Genomic DNA, 16,196 nt, shown 5'->3' with positions numbered 1-16,196 from the left:
CAGTAAAACCAGTAGAAGCAAGCAACTGGACCTTAATTTTTCCAACAAATTTACTGCTAGTCTGTTGTCATATGGCCATGCTGGGTTCCTTGGACCTCTCAAGCCTTTCCACCATTCCCTTCCCACTTGCTGTGTCAGCATCTTGTTATGGATCTCTCAGCTCTGCTAGGAGCCTACAAGAAGCCCAGGGAGAACATGAGTGAGTCCGCATGGGAAGATGGCATTGCAATGAGGAGGTGCCTGCTCATGTGCAGAATTATGGTGCAGACCCTGCTCTGGGGCACAGGGACAACCCCCAGCCCAAACCTCAGAGGCTGTCCCTTGTCCAACACACTGTCTCCATGGCAGGCAGGAACCTGTAGGCCAGGGGCTACTGGAGAGGACAAAATCCATGGTGGAAAGGACTTGGTGAGCTCCAGGTGGATGAAGCTCCAGGTGAGCTCCTTGGATGAAGGCATGAGCCAGCAGTTACCAGCCCATGTAAGGGAGCCTTTGCATGCCCCTTACACTTGCAGTTATTTTTGGTCTGGTTTGCTTTCTTTCCCCTGGGGTTATCACTTCTCCTGGGCTGTTAGGCCCTGTGCACTTTGCCAGCTGTGGACATGCCCCAGCCTGGCAACTCCTGCTCCCAGCATAGTGACTTCCATCTCAGCCAGCCAGACCTGCATGGTGGCAGCTTTCAGCAGGTGAGTGCAGGCAGACATGCACCCATGCAGCTATCTGGGCTGGCACTCATTGCTCATTCTGATCAGAAGGACATTCAGAAAACAGAAGTGAGGCAGGATCCCTGTTTGATTCCTTTCAGACACTACCAGTATGCCAATACATCAGGAAAGGAGAGACTGGAGAAATGCTTAGGGTATTTATTAGCATTTCCCCCTTACCTGGAATAGCATTTTTTTCTGTCTGTGAATGTCCTGGGTGCTGCAGTAGATAAGCTTGGGAGGAGCTCCTTGGTCAGCAATGCTGCCCCTGTGCTTTACTTGTTTTAAACTGCCAATCTGGAAGGCATAGCCTTGAATTCGGGCCAGCATTTCTTTACCATAAATACCTGTGATAGCAGCCTCAAAGACAAGGATTTTCCCCTGACAGACTTAGTGCTCTTTTTAACATTTCACTGTGCTACCAAGCCATTAGACTTCAAAGCTCTTTCTAGTTTGTGGCTCCCACATCTGCACAGGAAGGAAATAGTTCTGCAAATAGAGGGCATGAGTGCCCTGATGGGAAGGGGAGATGCTGCTTCTGGCAGCTGTCCTTTCCACCTGCACCAGGGCTTTAGCACAGGTGCCAAGAGCAGAGAGAGAAGGCAAGAAGAGGTTTTAGGCTGAGCAGCAGTGTGGTAGTACCAGGCTGGCACCAGGCTGTTGGGCTGCATCCCGACCCACCTCACACTCCCACAGCAGCAGGCAGAGGAAGGACAGCAAGGTCACATTTGTCCCATAAAGACTCTGTTCTAGGAACCTGGGGATGTGTGGTAATTCAATCTTTTTTTTTTTTTGGGGGTTTTTTTTTTTTTTTTTTTGTTCTTTCAAGTATGGAAATATTTTTAAGTCATTTGGGATTTTTTTCCAGCTCCTCTAGAGCTATCCCATAAAAATGTCCAAGCTTCAAACATTTGTCTGTGGGTGAAATACAGAGGAATGTTCAAAACAAGATCAGAAGTAGGCAAAGCTGACATTACCTGATGTCTTTGGAAAGCAATTTCAGGCTCTGAGCAACATAAAAATATGGTTACTGGTGGTTCCCTTCTTGGGGTGACAGACTGCCTTACTAGAGGAATCGTTTTTAGCAAGCACTTTTCATTTTGGGAAAAAATAGTTGTACCTTGCACAATCTGTGTGATCTCCTTCATCCTTCTGCTCCTCCTGTGCCTCACCTTCTGCAAGACAGAGGTGATTACACTGGGATTTTTATTTAGACTATTGAAGATTTTTAGTGAAAGAAGGAAAGTTATTTTACAAAGGAAGATCTGGATGGTGCCTACAAATTTCTGTCCCTATTACTAACCAGCTGTAGGAGGCAAGTAATTTAAACATCTCTATTTTGGGAGTTGAAATTTAGGCAGCATTTGGGAACTGAAGTCTAATGCAATTATTCAGGAAGCAAGTTAGACTGCATTCCAAAATCACTTTTATTGATCAAGTAAATAATGTGTCCTTGCAGTTATCATCTCCTATATTCTTGCTAAACACAGAGCTAAGATGACTGTCTCCTAATCTCTCTTCCATGGAGCAAAAACAAATGCAAACAGAAGATAATGAAGATAATCCTACCCTTTAGGAGAAGTCCAAAGTGCTTCTCTGCACTATTATCAATACTGTCATATCAGATAAATAGCTTTAAATTTTTCCTATTTGGCACAGAGGAAGTTCACTCTGTCCCCAAAGTTTATGCAGCCTCTGAGAGTCAGCAAGTGGCCAGACCATAATGCACAATAAATCCAGCATAAATAACTGAATCTACATTTAGGTCAATAGGTGAATTACAAATGTTTGAGAAATTTAAAGAAGATATTTAAGACATCTTAATTTCTAAAAATAGGGTTTAATTTTTTAAAAAAAGCTTTTAGTTTTTGAATCTTCTGGAGGGTTAACATTAATTTGTTTTCAGGAGGTGGAAACAGTCAGAAGATGACAATTATGATTTTGCTGAGATCAGCTCAGATGTCTGTCCAGAACTGCTGACTTCAGGGTCTGCTGCTGAGTGTCTGTTTTTCACTTCATGATAACTCATGTGTGTTCATGGTGCTGCCGTGAAAAAAATCACAACTCTTTTAACAGTTAAGCTAACTTTGTAGTTAACTCCCATAACATGAGAGCATGGCATGTGTTCCAGCAGATAGTGCACTAACACTCCTGCTTTGTTTTGAGTAATTAGTGAGAACAAGGATTTGCTTCCAGTTGAGCTGCAGTTTTCATGTTTTTACTCCCTTGGTCACAGATGGCTGCTTTCAAGCTGAGTAATCTGGGCAGCAAACATCCCTTCAGCTCAAGCCTCTCCTCCAAGGCTGGGTATTACAGTGCACCTGAAGATGCTGAAAAGTGGAATGGCAAAAGGATTAGGAAACTTTGAGCTCTGTGAGACATGTGCACATGATCTCTTATCAGGGAGACACTGAAAAGATTCATTCATGCTGTCTGTGCAGGGTTCATAATTACTGCTGTGCAAGCAAACAGCACCAGAGTTGATAGAAAGTAAGCCCTTCCTTTTGGATTAATATTCTGCCTTCTGTGTCTTTATCAGGCAGACAGGATAAGAGAATATTGCACAGGTACATGTGCTATTGTGCCTCAGCAAAACAAGAGGCATAACTGGGAGCAGGGAGAACTGACACTAAACTTGCAGTTAATGTTACCTGGTTCTGAGCCTCAATTCTGCCTGTTTGCCTCTCTCCATCTGTCTCTTGCAGGGTGCTTGAGTGAGGCACTGCAACCTGTGCTGTGGTGTGTGGGAATGCAGAGCTTCCCTCTGGCTGCTCTGGAAGGCCTGGGACCCTGACAGGGGGTCAGGAACCCCCCTGTACAGAGCCCCGAGAGACACTGTCTCTGATCTCTGTCCATGGAGAGGAGTTTTCAATCTTACAGGATGAATCACAAGCTCTGAGTGTTTGATATGAGTAATAATTAAGTGTGGCATGGGTGCAAAAGTAAAATTTTAGGATTCTAGATTAGGGGGTTCAAAGGGGACAAGATGGAGGAAATTGGGTGTGTTTTGTCCTTTTTCTCCTTCTTCATGCCCTCCATGTTTCACTCTAATGTTGGCATTTTTCTATTGGTTTAGGCTGGGGACACACTGTTCAATGTAGGTGACAGATATTGGCACATTATTGTAAATATAGCACAGGTAGTTTCTGGTATTTAATGTTTGTAACATCCCACTGGGGGCAGAGCCCCACACGCTGCCCTGCAGGACAGACCTGCGGCAGGGCAGCAGAACATGTTAGAGATAAACAGAATAAACAACCTTGAAACCAGCACAGACGAATTATGGCTTCTTCTTTGGCAACGGGGCTGAAAGACAGAGACTTTCTACAATCTGGGAACCATCAATACCTCAGATTCCGACAGTGGTGGGCCTTTCTAAAAACTGCTGTAATAAATGTAGTGTAGACCTGTACTTCCAGTGTTGTGCCTAGGAGAGTTTGCATTTCTGCATAAATACCTGATGGAGCAAGCTGAAATAGCAATAGGAACAAGAGTAAAACAGGTGTTCTGCATTTCAAGTCCTTGACCTGTGCCTATTAAAGCATTTGCAGCAGGTCTGATCACCAGCCTGTTAATGATAGACTGTGCATTCACCTCTGTGGGCTTCAGATCAAGCCAAATGAAATTAACTACAGAAAAAAATGGCAGGAAAGAAACAATGAAAAGAAAAGCATAATACTGGAGGATGCAAAAGAGTGTAGTGGCAACAATGCTTAATCACTTAGAACTGCTTAAAGGCTCTTTTAGGTAAATGATTATGAATGTTTTGTAATTATTGTGAATATGCAGGATGACAGGAAAATTAGATTTCTTATATAAAATAGATTACATTGGACCACTACACACTGACTTCTGAGTAACTGCATATAATTGACTTTACAGCAATAAACTGACCAAGAAAATGACCAACCTTGTTCATTAGAATAAGTGAAGCTGTAAAGACAGGCCAGCCTTGCTAAAGTATGTGCTACAGGCACCAAGGCAACTGCACTGGTGTAAGGCACTGGCTCCAGAAGATACAGCACTTGGCAGCAATACCAGTCAGAGATATTTTCCTCCCCAGCTCCTGGGCTTGGTCCATTTTCCCTTTGCTCCTGCCTGCCCTCCTGCCAGCACAGACCTTGGTACAGCGTTTCCATGAATCAGATGGGGAAATGGAGCCTTTCAAATAGTCACACACACAGAGGAAAGCAAGTAAACATACTTTGCTGGGTTACTTTTTAACCCAAAATGCCCCCAGATCTGGCTGAGAGCATTGGCTTTGGAGCACAGGTGTTGACACCAGCACCAGGATAGCACACAAGGGGAGGAGTGACAGGATCAAGCACGGAGCAGAGGCTAGTGGGCAGCCCTGAGGCATCACCCTTTCAAGTCTGTTTCTCCCTTGCCAAGGGATCCACAAAGCTCTCATATGATCTAAAGTTCACCAGAAATGCCCATATTTGAGTTTCCATTTGTTTTAGTGCAAAAGGTGTTTTACAGTAACATTTGCTTAAAAAAAATAATGTTTAACCTTGTAGGAAGTAATGGAGCGTTGATTACTCATTCACTAAAATTCAGGAGCCTGAATTTAAATCCTCCTCACACTCCCATTCCTAGCACGTCATTATTCCAATTAGGAGAGTATTTAAGATATTTAAATAATCTCCTGTTCAGCTACATTTATGAGAAAATGCATTCACTCACTACAATAATGCAGTTGTGCCTTTTCTCTGAGATGGCAAAAGAGAGGGGCTGGAGGCATTTTTAAAAAGACTAACTGAAAAGTAAAGGCTGTCAGACAGGCTGGGCATGAAAAAAACACAGAATCAAATAGCAAACGTGGGAAAAAGCCTCTCTACATGCACAGACAAAGAACAAAAGGAACAGATACAATGAGATACTGAATTGCTTCTGCAGCTAGAGAAGTGTGTTGATTTGGGTTGACTCTCTTTCAAACTGGCCAAGAAAACAGAGTATGAGTGGACTGATGCTCTTCTGACTTCCACTGATGCAAATCAGGAGCAACTATGCTCAAGCAACTAATTTCAGAACAGGTACACTGACATAACAATGATTTAAGTGAAAAAAAGGGTTCAAGCACAAAAGAAGAGGTGCAAAGCCTGGCAGTCAGCCCTAGCACTTTGTAACAGCCATAACATTTTTGTGGGGCTGACCTAAAAAAACCTCAGAGTCCCAGCAACAACTGCTCAGAGCACAGCTGCTGGGACCTTTTACTGTACAGCCAAAAGTTCAGCAGCAGAGGAGGCCTGTGTTTAGCCACAGAGAACAAAATGACATTTTTACAGTTGTTTATGTTTATTTGGTCCATAAATATTGAGAGAGGATTCCTTTCTGGCTAGTCTGTTGATCCAGTTAATTTGTTTTTCAGTTTCGTATTTGTGACTCTAAGTTCAGAGGTGACCTAGGGTTGTGATACACAACAACCACAGCTGCTAAAAATAGACCACAGAAATGTAAAACACAGAGCAGCCTTTAACCACCACATTCCCTTGTACCTCAGCTCTTTGAAGCCCCTGTACTACATCACATTCCTGTATTTGGAGGCATGGAAGCCTGCTGTGGTTGTGAATTACCATGTCCAGAGCAACACGGGGAAGGAGACAAGGTGAAGCATCTCCAAGAATCATCCTGAGCTGCTGGACACATGGCTGAACTCTGATCTCTCCCATAGGGATGTGTGGGGAAATGTTTTCCCTCAGGAAAGCTAGGACTTCAGCCTTTTCAGAGTAGCATGGCATTGACTTCAACTGCAAAGAGTTATTAAAACATCAGCCTGGAAAGTCAAGAGGGAAAGGAACAAAAAGGATGTGATGGGAATCAGAACGATGCAATTTTGATTGATTTTTTTTTTTTTTTCTTGCAAAGTCACAAGCCTAGAAATAAATCCTACAAAGCAAAGTAAAGATTCACTCCTTTCCAAGAGTGGGGAAATAGCCATTTTTATCCCTAAAATTTTCTGTTGATCAAGTATAAAACAGCACTGGAGAAAATCTCTTAACTCAGTGATGGTGGAATTAACCTCACCTAAGCCCTTGAACCCAGGGCTCTGCTGCACAGGGTTTGTCCCACCTTGCTGGGTCAGGGGAGCTCCAGGTGGGGTCTGCAGTGGGCAGCCTGAGCAGAGGGCACTCCCTGGGAGCAGGTTAGTGAGCAGCCAGGGACCTTCACAGCTGGGCTGGCAGGGGCAGGGACAATGTTATCCCGACTCCCTCCTTGCTCTCCTTTGGATAACTGAGCTGAAGAGGAGGCCTGGAAGAGGCAGGAGAGCAGCCACTGAGCAAGGGTGTTGGGCCAAGAGGGACAGCACAGCTTCAGGAGGTGGGGATAAGGCTGAAGGAGTAAGGGAAGGGCTAACATAGTGGCAGTGGAGGTGTTAAATCTTGGACATGTGTCAAAGCAGACACAGGAAAGGCCAAAGCAAGGTCAGTTAATGAGCTGCTGCTTCAGGAGCTGCTTTCTAATACTGTAACTAGGAGCAGTTACCTGACTGGCAACTTTGGGGGACATTATCCCACGTCGTGGCGCAATTTATACTGTTCTGCTTGGCACATTCTTTTTCTCAGACCAGGAAAAGGAGAAGCTTTCATACAAAAAGCATAAAGGGTTGGATTTGGCAAGGAAAGGCAACATTTACAGGCTGGAAGGATGCCATGCAGGAGGAAGGGGATGCAGCAGAGACCTCTGCTGTTAATAGTCTTCTCTGAGTTTTTTCAAGTGATGTTGAGCTAAAGTTACTTATCCAAGTAGCTTCATCAGTAAAACCAACAGCAGTGCAGAGGGTAGCCTGTGTTTCCTTGCTCTCTGGCAGCCCCCATCTTTCTCATCACTGTGGGAAGGCAGAAGTTTTTTAGCTACTGTACGGGAGGCCAGCTGGGCAACGCCCTCTGACAGCCCGACAGTAAAGCAGAGAAGAGCCAGGCTCTGCAACCCCATTGTGAATACTGCAGTACCTGTCATGATACACCACATCAGGACTTTAGGGTTTTTTGCTGCCTCTACTTAGGGTCTTAATTTTGTATTTAGGGCCTCCAATTTTGTGCTCCAAATTTGGCATTTATGCAATACTCCAGGTGATCAGCCAAAGTCCTGACTTCAGCACCTCTTTTCTGGCACTTTTCCCTTCCCTCTCTTCATCACCCAGCTCTGACCTGGGTGTGACAGTGCTCCAGTGATACCACAGGATCTCAGAGCAGCTGCTGACAGGTGGATGCAGATCCCTTACATGTGGGGAAGTGTAGCTCTACCTAGAATTGGTCTATGTCTCATAATGTCCCAGTCCTCCTAGAGAGTCCTTCATTCTCATCTGTGTCTCCAGTGACTGTCACCTAATCCGTTCCTGCTCTATCACTTCCTGCATGCAGGCATATTTGCAGGAGGTGTGTTTGCAAGACCACATTGGGCGATGTGTTTGTGCTCTGGATTAGCTTAAAGGAACTGCAGTACATCCTGCAAGAGAGCTTCCCAGCTGGTAAATCATGTTTAAACAGTGAAAAACAAATATGCTTTCTTGTTGCTCCAGTCTTTTTACATCTGGTTGCTTAGCATTGTTCCTATCTTGTGTCCACTTTGCAGTGCTTCAGCACGATTGCCAAACAAACTGGCTAAAAATCAATTAACAGAGATCAGAGGAAAAAAAAAAACCAAACCCAAATGAGATATAACAGCCACTACTGGGATACACAGACATATCAATTTGGCAGCCAGTCAAACTTCTTGGAGCCATTGGCTGTGCTCATTAAATGTCAGAGTTGTGAATTTTCCCCAGGCATTTTCAGCAAATGCTTGAACATAGCCCAGCTGAATTGTAAGTGATTTTCTTTCCCAAATTTCAGGTAAAAAAAAAATGAATGTGATGCCTTGGGGTTTAGCTTTTATATTTTTCAGATTCTCTGCTGCCTGGTATGTTACTCTGAAACTTCATATTAGGTGTTAGTAAGTTCTCTTCACAGGGTAGTTAAACAGAGCAATCTCTTCCGAGCTAGAGAATCAAGGACTACCATTACCCAAAAAGCACAAACTGTGGTGAAAAGGAGGGGGCAAGCCAGGGGGGTGAGACTTCATAACCTGGAGCTGTAATTGGATAATTGAAGCCCATATGTAGGTGAACCAAAACTTTTAAGAGTGTAAAAACTCGTGACCAGGACCCATCTTGGATTCAACCTGGGTGTAGCCCTGGTTGGTATAAATAAAGGCTCTTGTGCTGCCCAAGGTGTATCCTTTTAAAGCCTTTCAATAATGTACCTATTTCGTCCATTTAGCTCTGTCTAGTCTCTGTTCCAGATCAGCCTCTCAAGGCATCAAATGAGAAGAGATGATTATAGCAACTCCACACCACAGTTTTAGTTCTAGAAACAAATTTTTCTGTCACAAAGTCAGGTGGTAAAATTCTCCTTTTATTCCAAATTAAAAAAAATATATTTTCCCTAAGTACTTACTGGTATTTCTTAAGCTGCATCTCCCACATGATACAGACTTGAATTTCAATGCCAGTAGAACTAGTACCAAGTTTGTATTCTATAATGTTCATTTATACAGCAGTGTAAGACCTCAGATCTTTTTCTCTACAAGCAAAAGTGATAAGGCTTCTAAGTAGATTTTGGTGGGGTTTTTTGACATGGAAGATTCAAGAGGCAGTAAACCTTCTTTAACACTCCAGCTTGGAAAGTAAATTTATGCTGTTACTGGAATATGTTTTCTTTAATATCATAGCAGCTCACAACTGCCAGGAGGTGACATAAAATTGAAGACAACCAGGGTGAGGTAGAGAAAACTGAATTCTTCTAGAAACTGGCCAAGAAAGAACAACAGCTCCCTTCCCCTGAGCAGTGCAGGACAAGGCATGGCCAGGCCCAGAGAGCTCCCCAGCCCTGTGAGGATCTTCTGCTCTGCACATCAGGAGCCTCTCATTGGTTTAGAGTCAAAAAGCATAAATTAGAAGATCCAGTGGCTTGCTCTTTTGTGTGGGCTTTGGAAAAACTTTGTGACAAGAGTTTATACTGAGCAGGCATCAGGAAGGTCATCTTTGTGCACCTGACAGGATTTCAGTCAGGTATTGTTCAGGTAACTCTGCAGAAACTGGGGAGGTTTCTCACTACAAACTGGTTACCCAGTGTGGTCTAGATTGTAAAACACACACCTGGCCAGGAGCTTTGCCTCACTAAAGACCTTGGGATTTGACCTTTAATTCTGAACATGTTGTGAACCCATTCAAGAAAGGACCTGGGGGTGAGGAGCAGGCAGGGACCATTCTGGCAACACCCAGGCCTGGGGATTTCTCTGAGGCTGAGACCTTCCTATCCTACCACACAGTGGATGGGGAGCTGCCCAGCTTTGTAGCCAGGGCCCCAAGCACTTTGCAGGTCCCTCCATAGGACAGCCATTGCCTGCTATCTTCATGTATATGAGCATTTGGAAAAATGTCCAAGAGTCACTCATTCTGCTGTGTAAGAAGGAGATCTTGTTTCTGGCGTGCAGTGTTACTATTGCATCAGTAAGAACCGCCTCCAGTGTTTGGATTCCTGCTGCTGCCTGTATCATATTTCAAAACATGCCAGCAGCTCCATGGCCTTTGCTCCCAGGCTCAGGTTGTGTGGATCTAAACAGAGGCGGGGAGAGAGGGCACCTGCAGCCTGGCTGAGCTCTGAGCTACTGAACAACCACACTGGGAGCTGCTTTGAAAATGAAAAGTCCATGTCAGACACTGAATTTCTCTGGCACTCAACCCAAAAGGTATCAGTTCCTTTGCCCCACTGCTCAGCAGCTTCAGGAGCACTTCAGTAGAAAGCTGCATTTATTTATTTGAGTGCTGAGTAGTATTTGCAATGAATAGGAGAGACAGTTACCTTGGCTGTTCCTTACCAGGAAGGAGGGTAAGCATCCCCACCTTTAGCATGCTAACTCTTAGGAAAAAGTCAAAATTGTAACTGCAGCTTCAAAATCTGCAGCTCTTTGCACCTTGTTGTTGGGTCAGCAGTTTGCCTGATAAGGGAGCCCTGACCTCCTCACCCATAGAGGAAAGTCCAAAGATCTTCAGAAGGTTTTGGGGCTGCTTACCAAAAAGCAGATATCCAGAAACCCATAGAGGGAGGCAGCGTGGGAATACAGGCCAAAATAGATATGTAATATGGTGGAGGCTCCAGCTTCCACGAGGGAGTACAAATCTTGATTCATAACTTTTTAATGTCCCTCAGCCATTTGAAATGCCCCCTTCATCCCAAAGGATGTCTCCTTTGAGTGACATGAACTGGATCTTACTGGATCTACAATTCAGTGCCATAGTTACACTGCTTCCTGTAATCCCTTTGATGCTGAAGGGAACGACTTCTCTATTATCTTTACTTTTAAAACTTGGATTTCCTGTGTGGGGAAGTCTTTATGTTAAAAGCAAGCAGAAAAAATGCTGTAAAGAAAGAGGTGGATGTGCTCAGATTGCGAAGCAGCTGATCTAAAGGCAGTGAGACCCTTAGGGAACCCTGGGCCACAATAGTTGACATTTCAGGCAGGAAATTATGGTTTATTTAACTAACTGAACTGAAAACTTTCAGGGAATTTATATGAGTGGAATAGAATTAGTAAGAACATTTAGCTAAGACACATGTGAAGACTAAAACTCCTCTGGATGTAAGAAAGAGAGATTTTGCATCTGGAAATGGAAGTGGCCTCTGCTTTTTGATTCATCTAAAAGATAAGGTGGGCAAGGGATGCCATGAGGGAGTTCCTACTTGCTTATCAACACAGCTGGTTACAGTGGCTGCTGCTTCTCCACACAGTTTCCCTTCAAGCCACAGACCTGCCTTGAAGTATTTGAGATAAAATAGCACAATCTTGCAACTAGGCTAGCCTGCTTCTAAATATGCATGTTCTTTCAAATGCACTTTCAAGGCACTTTTCTGAGTTAAAAATTACCTTTTTGATCAATAATGGTGTTTCTTTTCAGAGGTTTTCTTCACTTTTAGCGCTTTATGCAGTAAACACTGTGATTTTTCACTCCCTGTGGCAGTGAACGATATCCAGGAGTTTGACTTTCCTAGAGGATCTGACTACAGACACCAAGGTGACAGAACAAAACCTGTCTAAGTCAGACAACTTTAGCAACAAGAAAGGAAATTGAGAGAACGGCACAGCATAAACACATTCATTATTCATCAGTTGATACCCCAGGGAAAAAAAAATATCTGTGAGCAGTTTTTGTGTTTCACAAACCAAGTCTGACTTTGCCAGGGCCTGGCAAAGATCCCAAAGGTGAAGTGCTCAATGATCTCCTCTATCTTTGATCAGCAGAGGCATTCCCTATGGTCCAGGTTTCTCTCCTGTCCCTCTCCCTCCTCCCTCACAACCTACTGCTGGCCAAGAAAGTCTGCCAGGCCTGGAATGCATTGTCCCAGCTGCACTTGGGCCTATTTGGCAGTGAAAATGGCAGGTAGGTGTCCTTCTGCAAAGCACTGACCTTAACCTTCTTCTGCAGCCTGCTGGGAGAGCAGAGTTCAATGAACAAGGCTGGCTGCACTGCTGAAAGCTGTGGCCTTGGGAGAATGAACTTGTTAGGTTTGCTTCCAGCTGGATGGCTCCGGGTCAGCTTTATTGTGCAATTATACAAATCCTGATGCCAGCAAAAATAAGTCAGAGATACAGGCTGAGTAGAGGTTTCTTCTCCCAGCAGCTCTGCTGGCTTAGGCCATCCAGAAATGCTTGTGGGATGCCTGCTTCAAGAAAAGCTTTGCACAGCCATGCCAAATGTAAAACCCTCTGAGATGATTTTTCAGTCTCCTGCAATTCTGCACAAATCCTGGCATGGGTTTGCTCCTCCTTGTTGTCCTCCTCTGCTCAATTCCTGTGTGCTGCAGCTCTTTAAACATTCACAGAGCACTGCCTGGAGTAGAGTGCTTCAAATGGGAGTGAGTCTGCAACACCAAATCATCTCCTGCTGAGCATCACCAAATCATCACAACCTTGGGCAATCAGTCAACTGGTTTTGTGTTATTTAAGTTGTCCCAAAGGCTACATTTCAAAATCTGAAATGTATGGATTGGAAAAGCTGACAATAATTCATTGTGCTCAAGCTGTTTAGAATCACCACACAGACCTTTCTTGAAAAGATGGCTTTCAAGAGAGGGAATTTAACCAAATTCCACACTAGCTTGCTCCTCAGCTACAGTGAACAAAAAATCTTCAGAATATTTAGAATCTGATTTAAGCTAACAAGTCAAGGAAATACATGTTAAAACTCAAACTCCTGCTTGATGCTCTATTTGTAATTCATCCAGTCGTTAATGAGCCAGATTCTTGACTAGTATATATGGGCACAAATCCGCTTAAGCCATGCAAGAATTTGATTTATGCTTGCTACAAATCTGACCTTTCGTTCAGTGCTTCCTGGTAAATTCCAATCCTCTTTGCACTGTTCATTTAGTGGAATGGAATTAGATTTACCAAGGTATGCTCTGACAAAATGGATTGCTTTTCCCTTATATTTTTGTGCCAGGATAAAATGGTGGTCTACTTCAATGTAGCACTGTTAATAAGATAGGTTTTTTGAAGGAAACTCAGAAATTATAATAGCATTCATTACAATGACACATGTTTTTATCTCTCAAACTTATACCAAATTAGTACAATATGCTCCACAAATTACAACTTCATCCTAGGAAATGTGAGATATATCTGTAGAATAGAGCTTAAATAAGTTTAGCTAACAAGAAAATGCATAAAAGTTTAAATAGATGAAACCAAATTATTTGCTGAGAGTGTATTGGAATGAAAATACACTTGTATTTGCTTAACTGAACCTATTTTGCTCCAAATGACCTTATGTTCTTTTTTCCAAGTTCACAATCCCTGCACTGAGACTCAACACACTGCACAAAGCCAGACTTACCAGGAGATGATAGTCAGGAATCTATTTTATTGGTTCAAATATAACGCTCTCAATGTTTGGCTATGCTAACTGCATGGTAAATACAGCTCAGGCCTGCAGAGAACCTTGCTGAGAAAATTGTGTGTGAGATTACGCTGCTGTGAAGTTCTCAGTATGGAGGCTACGCTCAAACCACAGAGCTCATGTAGGAGGCAGCAGCCTGTTTGCTAAAGTCTGCTTCCCACAGGTAGTATCTTACACTGCTGCTTTCAGTCTGCACCAGCTTTTGGTGACCTTCCTGATGACTTAAGAAGTTTGCACTGAATTGTTTACAACCTGACCAGGTCAAGAGTCCTCCTCTGGCATGGCACTACAGCCATGGGGATTGGACATGCAAACATTAAGGTCGGTATGAATGGGGTATGACTGGTAGGATAAAAGTGTGAAATCGTCAGGAAATGCCATGAAGGGGCACAGGAATGGCATGTGGAGCTTCTGAAGGCACCAGGGGTGGAAAACCAAGAGCAGCCTCCGGGTGGATTGTAGACCTATGCTGGTGGCAGTTTTGTCCTAGTTTTGACTCCTATATCCATACTGGAGCTAGCACATGTCTAGCCATGGCTTCGAGGTGAACCCCTGACTTGTGCCGCAGGTTTGCCCTCAGCCCCATCTCCTGAGTGGACCATGGAGCTTCGTGTCAAGTTTGTCACTGGTGCCCTTGTTCTTCTGCTACTCCTGGATGCCCCCTGGCCCTAATTCATTAACTTTGCCTGGTTTGGGACAGTTGATGGACCCTGTTATCAGGATCCAGGTCTGTGTGCCAAGTTCAGGAGATAGACATAGTCACTGAGGGCACTGCTTGTGCTGAGACTCCCTTGGCTCCTGACTTGCACCATGGAGGCTGCAGGGCCACAACCATCTCCAGCCTCATACATGTGAAAGGAGTGAAAACAGTCTGTGAGAGAAAGTTAGGTGTAAAATCAGATTAAGATAAAATGAACTTCCCCTTCCATCTGATTTTTCCAAACATGAGCAAAGAAAACATTCAGGATAACACTGATTTTCAAGGGGGGTGCAGGGGTTTTTATGCTGTTGATTCTGGAGCTCATTTTCTTATAATATGCAAAGGAGATTGGATTTGTCAGTCTTGGAGGGTGGGGGTATTTGGTGCTGAGAGTTTCTTCAAGGCAGGGAGAGAATGAGCTGAAGAGGTGCAATAAGTAGTGGAACACAATTTCAAGAAACAGTTCATTTTAAGTTGTTTTCATTTAGCAGGTTTGTATATTTTTATTTATATGTGTAATATAGTAGAGATACGTAAAAACATCTAGGAGCTTAACTTTCAGAAGTGACATAGCCCTTCCCAGAAATGAAGCAGATCCTTAAATCAGGCTCTCAGTTGAGAAATAAATCAAAAAAAAATTCTCTGTACATTTGAAAAGAAGATATTTTGGCTTCTGAGCAATATGAGAAAATGTACCATCCATTTGATCTGCTTCAGATGCCACAACCATCTGCAACTGCATGTGGCAAACACACGTTTCTCAGCTTTGCAGGCACGTATGATTATGAAGCGCTTCAAATAAAAGAGATAAACCTTTGAGATGCTCTTTTTGTTGTTCACTTATCTCTCAGCAGCGTTCCGTGGGAAGCTCTCCTCCTGGAAGTCTGCCGGGGAGGGCTCTGCGGAGCCTTTCGGCGCCGTTCGGAAGCGGCTGAGAAGCAGCCAAGGTGAAGAGCCGGGGCTGGCAGCAGCAGAGGGTGGCAGATGCTGCTCTGAGCACGCCTTTGTGCAGCGGTGCGGGCTCGGTGCCGCCGTACCAAGGACGCGGCCGCCACCTGCTGTCGCCAGCCCGGCCGGGGAGCGCCGAGGAGGCGCAGAAGCCGAGCCGGCCCTGCCCATCGGCGGCTCCCGCGGGACGGAGCCTTCGTTTCGCAGCTGCGTCACTTCCAGCCTTGTTTGCAGCTCTTACCTCTGATTTATTCCTTCGCCGGTTCTGTGAGCTGGCGTGTGGATGAGCAGCCGGCAGTGACGCTGCGCGGCATCCTTATGGCAGTGCCGGCTGCCGTGTGAGATGGGGACGGAGGGGGACGCCCTGCCGAAGCACCGCACAGCCTACAGGCATCTCTCTGTCTGGAAATGGGGCACTCAGCTGCTCAGCAGCGCTGGCTGCGTTCTTCCCTGCTCCTGCCATACCCATTCCTCGGAGCTGGCGTTCCAGCTGGTACCTGGGAGCTCGGATGAAATGCAGCCAGGGGGATGGCTTCAGTGCGCTTTCCAGGGCAGGGAGCCTGCCCGCACTGAAGGATGGACCTGTTGGAAACGGCTTCGCAACTGAGGCCGCTGCCGCTCAGCCCCTGCTTGCTCATCTGGGATGCTCTTCCCCGTGTTTCATGTTTCTCCTGTCATCTTAAATATACTAATCCTGTCACAGAGGAAAGTCCTTACTGCTCTGCAGTCTCTTACATGTGTTATTTGCTTTCTTATAAACTCTGTAATATCTGGGCACGTGCCTGCTGATCAATGTTTAAATGCCGTGTTTTCCACATTTTCTGCAATGGGGATTTTTTTTCATTGCCTTCTTTTTAGCATCTTTGGAAAGGAGTTAATTCTCATAAAACAATATGAATACATA

The 16,196-nt window shown here is 44.5% G+C and overlaps 1 long non-coding RNA gene across 2 annotated transcripts in view; it reads left to right on the top strand.

The window, feature by feature from the left end:
• LOC121470057 (uncharacterized) overlaps window positions 1-16,196 on the top strand; it is a 26,107-nt gene extending 9,911 nt beyond the window's left edge. The window contains exon 2 of one of the 2 annotated variants that reach the window (XR_005980587.2): window positions 15,199-16,196. This is a non-coding gene — a long non-coding RNA (uncharacterized lncRNA). Of the gene's footprint in view, window positions 1-15,195 lie in introns of both variants that reach the window. The other variant, XR_012056262.1, reaches the window with a different exon arrangement.

Source organism: Taeniopygia guttata, chromosome 5 (assembly GCF_048771995.1).
Source record: "Taeniopygia guttata chromosome 5, bTaeGut7.mat, whole genome shotgun sequence".
In the NCBI taxonomy this organism is placed as follows: domain Eukaryota; kingdom Metazoa; phylum Chordata; class Aves; order Passeriformes; family Estrildidae; genus Taeniopygia; species Taeniopygia guttata.
This window is presented reverse-complemented; position numbering and strand designations above follow the sequence as displayed.